This window comes from Empidonax traillii, unplaced genomic scaffold (genome assembly GCF_003031625.1).
Source record: "Empidonax traillii isolate 1590-97213 ecotype Southwest subspecies unplaced genomic scaffold, ASM303162v1 scaffold1691:size291431, whole genome shotgun sequence".
Classification (NCBI taxonomy): domain Eukaryota; kingdom Metazoa; phylum Chordata; class Aves; order Passeriformes; family Tyrannidae; genus Empidonax; species Empidonax traillii.
In genome coordinates, this window is record NW_020956884.1 from 137,384 (window position 1) to 144,295 (window position 6,912).

General features: G+C 40.5%; 1 pseudogene; it reads left to right on the forward strand.

Annotated features, from left to right (window-relative positions):
* The window catches only part of LOC114070797, a 104,061-nt pseudogene extending 97,402 nt beyond the window's left edge, over positions 1 to 6,659 (forward strand).
* Positions 6,660 to 6,912: the final 253 nt, after the last annotated feature.

A 6,912-nucleotide genomic window follows, 5' to 3' on the forward strand; every position in this document is an offset into this window, starting at 1 on the left:
CCTCAACCCCCTCCTCACACTGTCCACTCGTGACCCCCCCAAATGGGACTGCCCCATTTGCCCCCCTGTAGGTCCAGGGAACCCCCAGGTCCGTCCAGCCCACTTCCGGTTCCTGCCCGGCCCGGCCACCCCTCTGTATGGTCACTGGCCATCCACCACCCGCTCTGCCACTCCACCGTCGAGACAGAGCTCCCAACGGCTTCTCCTTGACATCGACTGCACAGATTGGCATGGCAGCGTCTCCCATGCATGCAGCTCGACGACGAGCCACAGGAGCAGGAGTGAGTCCCTCACCACCCACCATCCAGCTGCAGGAGCATGCCAAGCATGTGGCCACCCGCCCGCCCACCATCTTGGCCCCCTATGGTTACATACAGCTGAGTCAAGTATGCAGACTTAATTTTGGTATGATTTTATAATATGCTTATTGCTGTGATGTGATTCTATGTTATTATTACATCATATGAAAAGAGTACACAATTTAACAGTTTCAGGCAAAGTAGAAAATAAATAGAAATAAGAGGGGTTTGATTGTATGTCAAAGAGCATATCTAATGCATAATATATGAATTTCTTGAGCTTTTGGAGTTACAGAATCAATCTTAATTGGAAAAATATCTCTTCAGAATCTTGTTGCTACCATCCTTCCATTTCTTTAACAATAGAAGAGCATCTGATCTGATATTGACCCTCAAAATACTGATAGGTTGTCCTATCTTACATCTGTCCATCACTAAAGCTTGACATACATCTTAATGTTCACTACGTAAAATTGCACCCTGTGGCGTTTTGACCTTAGCTGGATGCCAGGTCTCCACCAAAGTCTCTCTATCACTTCCCTCCTCAATGGTACAGGGTTTGTGGGTCGAGATAAGGACAGGGAAAGATCACTCACCAATTAGTGTCATGGGCAAAACAGGCTTGACTTGGGGAAATTAATTGAACTTATTACTATCAACCATGAAGGAATGGGACTGCATGCACATGATTTGGTTTTCGGGATTCTCTGAAGATGTCTCTGTGTTTCCCTTTTATTAGTGTTATTTGATAAACAGCAGCTGGTGTTGTCATTCAGCTAACCCGAATTCCCAGGATTCTTGCTAAACTGATGTTTTGACTTCACACAATCACACTATCATTCTGTGGCTGTTTTCAGCCACAGCAAACCATGCAGACCATTAAACGGTTTTCCCACTTTGAGAACACAGAACTCTCTTTGTCAAAACATTGACAATCCTTTTTGGTTCTAATTAACTGAATGCAGGTGCAGCTGCCTCAACTTGGTCCCACAATTACCAATCAAATCAGAGGAGGATAATGAGAGCTAAAACAAATCTTAAAAACGCCTTCCCCCCCGCCTCCCTCCTTCTCAGACTTAACTTTATTCCCGATTCTGCATCTCCTCCTTCCAGGGGGGCAGAATGGAAGTTACAGTCAGTTCATCCCGTATTTCTGCTGCTGCTTCCTCCTCAGGGAGACGTCTCCTTCCCATGCTCCAGCATGGGCTCCCTGCCACGGGAGACGGTCCTCCACGAACTTCTCCAATGTGAGTCCATCCCACAGGCTACAGTTATTCATGATCTGTTCCAGTGTGAGTGCCTTCCACAGGGTGTGGTCCTTCAGGCACAGCCTGCTCCAGCATGGGTCCCCCACAGGGTCACAAGTCCTGCCAGAAAACCTGCTCTAGTGTGGGTTCCTCTCTCCACAGGTCCCTGCCAGGAGCCTGCTCTATCGCAGGCTTCCTATGGGGTCACAGCCTACCTCAGGCTTCCATCTGCTCTGGCATGGTCCTCCACAGGCTGCAGGTGGACATCTGCTCCACCATTAACCTCCATGGGTTACAGGGGGACAGCCTGCCTCAGCATGGTCTTCTCCATGAGCTACAGGAGAATGCTCCAATGCCTGGAGCACCTCTTCCCCCTCTGTCTTCACTGACCTTGGTGACTGGATAGTTGTTTCTCTCAAATATTCTCACTCTGGCTACAGTTTTCTTCTGTGCAATAACTTCTTTCCTCTTCTTAAATATGTTATGACAGAGGTGTTACTACCATTACTGATTGGCTCAACCTTGGCCAGCAGTGGGTCCATCTTGGCTCTATTGGACAAAGGGAACTTCTAGCAGCCACCAATGCAGCCCCCCCACTACCAAAACCTTTCCACCAAAACTCAATACACACCCTGAAGTTACTGAAATAGTTCTGTCACTTGGAGCAGAACTCTGAAACACATCCAGGCTATACAACAATCCTGTTGCTGAAAAAGTGGTGTTATAAGATATGAAGACTTGGAATAAAATATGGGATTGGAGTCTACCCTGGCTTCCAATTGGGAGGACTGGAGGCACACTATTTATAACGCTGCTGCTTCTTTTGAGAACACACACAGGATCACTCTCGAGGAGAAAAGACAATGCAGAAAGAATCGCATCTTGTCAATATCACCTGGGGAGTCTTTCTGCTGTGCCTTCTGCAATCAGACTTGTCTATCTCACATTGGCCATTTTAGCCATCAGTGCTCTTGTAGTAAGCCTGGGTAGAGCCCTTCTCAAATCTTCGTTCGCAAAGCCTAGCCATGATGATGAACAACCACTTCCAGACAAATTAAGGTCTCTGTGATAGATATGACTTTTTTCCTTCTTGGTTGGTCAGTTGAATAACAGAACTCAGCTTAGGCAAAATTTAATTCACAAATTTGTGTGCATGCTTAAAGTATTGTTTTTTCTTTTTTTTTTTTTTTTTTTAAGAAGTAAAAGTAATATACCACTTTCAGTGGATGTTAAGCACTCTTCCCATACTGGGGAAGAGACTCCTCAGTACTTTTGACACTCTTGGGAAGATTTCATGGTACATTCCGTTTCTTTTTTCAGGAAGACCCTGAAAGTCTTATCTGGCAATGAGCAACTTTTTCATCCTATTCCTGAGCCAATTTTAGCTAGCTTTTCCATTCAGAACCAAAACATTACCTACCTACTGAGGTGTGCAAAAGGTATTTAGAGGCAATGGTTATGTTGCTGTTTCCTAAAGCTGAGGAAAACAGATTAATGTGTCCCAGAAAGATCAAAGAAATCTGTTCTAGATTGCTTTTTCTAGATTGCCCAGAACTATGGGAAAAGTGAACAGAAAAGCAATGTACCTTTTTTTTTTAATTCATTGAATTCATTTTAATTCATAGAATAGTGAACTTAAGTGCTACAAGTCTGACAGGTGTCTTCAAGCATACACCTGTAGTTGTCTCCAGTGAAAATGTTATCACCGTTGCAGTAAGTGCTATCTCTATTAGTAAATTTCAAAAGAAAAAGCTCTTTTGCTGTGTCAACTTTAACTTGTACTTGCTATTGACTCTCAGAACAAGCAAGGAAGAGTTGAGCAATCTAATGTATTAAATAGTTTCACTGCAACTTGTAGCTTCTCTGGGAAGAAAAATAAGCCTCTGGTGGTCATATCTAATGAAGGATGGAGAAAATACATTGTGTTTACAATATCAGTATACTCAAACCTTCAGTTAAGTCCCAGTCTATATAACTCTCTAGGACAGTTTACAAGCAATTTGTGACTATAGTGGGGCAGTTCTGGTACTTTACAGCTGAGGCTTGAGCAAAACTAAAGCTCTAGCAAAAAGTACAAATATTGTTAATAATGCTCATATTAGTTGTCAGTATTGAATACTTTATCATGCTCCCATAATATTTTTAGGTATTAAGTTTCTGTAAAGCATTCTTGTAAATGTCAGACACTTTCTGTTAATATATAATATTAAAATCAGTTATGACAAACTTGCAGCAGTTTTTAGTGAATGAGAACTAGAAATTTCCCTCTTCAACTCATATTTGTACAATCAGTAGTTTTTAGATCCAAGTAGAAATGCAAAAAATTGCAAAAAGAAGGAGTTGCACTAATTTAACTTCTGGGTGGATGAGTCCCATAGAACTAATATAGGTTGAAGGCTGTCTAGCCAACAAATAAATAGTTCATTTAATTTGATTGTTGTTAGACCAGGAAGCCTTCACTGAGGTGTTAAAAATATCAAGTCTATTATTTTAATACTGTGCAACATAGATTTATGGCAAATTATGACACCTTAAGTTTCCTATAAACAAACTAGGTTAGAAACTATTGCAACTTGTCTTTAGTGGTGATTTTGCAACTGTTCAAACCCTATTAGATAATGAAGAAAGGTTACATGCTGCCTGCATTGCAGCCATTCTTTAGCTGAAGGACGCTTTCCAATTCTGTTAGGTCCATGAAATCCATTTTGTTATCTAATATTTGAACTTTTTTAAATCATAGGTATCTACAAAGAACAGTAAAGCACCCTGTCTTGTTGCAGGATCCAGAGGCTATTCTTGGAAAGTTCTGAGGTATTTTAAAGTCTTTTAAGTTCCTTATTTGTTTCCAGACATGGTAAGTAATGCATTCTTTGTAGAGACCTAATCTCCTAAATTTATATGAAATCAAATCGGATCTTACCCTTCATGGGGCAGTGACAAAAGGCTAATTAGGTAATTGTATACAAAGCCTACTGCCTCTACCTCTGATAAATCTGCTGTTCAATTACTTCTGCCAAGTGAGTTGGTCTTTCTGGTTCTGAGTGAAGCTCACCATACACAGAGTGAAAATCCATAATCAGTGCCACCAAGGGTTAAATAACATCATGAATTAAACTGGTTTGGAAGCAGTTCTTGCCTCTAGGAGTCAAGCTAGAGGTTTATTGGCATAATGTAAGCAGGCATGAAGTGCTGCTGGCCATGCTAGATGTTTTATGGATAGAGGACCTCAGTCACCAGTGTTATCAATCTGGCACCTTTCACAAAATGAAATATATTGCGGAACAGATTATCTGTTATATCTCTGGAAACATAAGCCTATAAATGTGCATAGTGGATTTGCTGTTATAGTATATATATATATATATACTATATTGTATACTATATACTATAGTATATTGTCTTTTAGCCAATGTCAATATCTTAGCTATGCTAATAAGTCACAGAAGCCTTGATTGTTAGATAAAGTGTCAATGCTGTTGACACAAAGTATCAGATACGAAGGGTAAGTGGCCTGATAGACTAACGTTAACAAATAATAATATCAATTGCAAGTTTCTTAAATTATTCATGAGGATTTCTAAGTATCTCAAAAATGTACAGTTCTCTCAATACTCATGAGGTAGGTTTTGAAACCTAGCCTATATTTAAAAGCAAAAGGACATCAACTTTCTCTGATCTGTACACAGTGTGAATCTTGCATTATAATGAAGTGTTTTACAGAATTTATGTATCTAATTATAAATCTAAGCTTTTCTGTTTCTGTAATGGCAGTTTATTCTTTGTAGTATATAGCTGACTAGTTAGGGCCTTTGGCTAGTTCATAACTTCTGGCAAATTGGGGTTTTGTTCCATTTAAATGTAAAGGTATAGAAGAAAAGTAAATTGTATTGTTAAGTTTTCCTCTGAGAATGTAAAAATAGTAAAACTGAGAAATTGGATTCCACTATATTGTAACACACAGGAGTAGGGAAAATAGATTATCCTTTTCTCCCTCTTCTACCCAGTTAAACCTCTAGCCTTTTAACCAGTCTGCCCTTATTTGTCATTCATTTCCAGCTGCCTAGAGCTGTTAACACCCAGGCTCTGAGTGGAGCAGGAATATTGAGGATGGTAAACAAGGCTGCTGATGCTGTCAACAAAATGACAATTAAGATGAATGAATCAGATGCAGTAAGAGCTCATTTTTTTTACTTGAATAATGAATCACATTAATAAAGCTCAACAATTGCATTTTAAAGCTGTAGAAATAGAAAATAAGATAGTAATTTGCTTATTGGCTTGAATTCTTACAGAATCATAGAATCAGATGAGTTGGAAAGGACCTCTGAGATCATCAAGTCCAACCCTTGATCCACTACCACCACAGTTACTAGACTATGGCACTAAGTGCCACATCCAGCCTCATCTTAAATACCTCCAGGGACAGAGAATCCACCACCTCTCTGGGCAGCCCATTCCAATGCCTGATTACCCTCTCTGTAAAGAATTCCTTCCTAACATCTAACCTAAACCTTCCCTGGCATAGCTTGAGACCATGCCCTCTTGTCTTACTGATAGCTGCCTGGGAGAAGAGACCAACCCCCACCTGGCTACAACCTCCTTTCAGGTAGCTGTAGAAAGTGATGAGGTCTCCTCTGAGCCTTCCCCAGGCTAAACAACCCCAGCTCCCTCAGCCTCTCCTCATAGGACTTGTATTCAAGTCCCTTCACCAGCCTAGTTGCTCTTCTCTGGACCTGCTCCATCACCTCTACATCCTTCCTGAACTGAGGGGCCCAGAACTGGACACAGTACTCCAGGTGTGGCCTCATCAGTGCTGAGTACAGGGGAAGAATCACTTCCCTGCTCCTGCTGGCCACACTGTTCCTGATACAGGCCAGGATGTATCTTAGATGTATCAGTTGACCATCCTAACAATAAATGGATAATTTGCTTCTTTAAAACAAAGAATGCTGTTGGTAATGTAAATTATAATCCTAGACTCTTTCCTCTTTTGTCAGTGGTTTGAAGAAAAACAACAGCAATTTGAGAATTTGGATAAGCAACTTAGGAAACTTCATGACAGTGTTGAAGCATTAGTCTGCCACAAAAAAGGTAACTTTACTTTTAGGTGACTGCATGAGTTGAAGTGCTTAGAGCTTTAGAAAATGTTAATGAAACAGGAACTTAGTATGTCAGAACTCTTAACTAGCAAATAGTTTTGCAGTAAATTTCAATGCAAAAGTCTTCTAACTACCCTTTTATTTGAACTGCTCTAACATTTCTGGTATATCTGTTTTTAACCTTAATTTTATCCAAAATATATATCATACCTTCCATTGAACTTGAAAGTTAATGTATTGATTAGCATGGGGTTTTTTTTCTTGCAG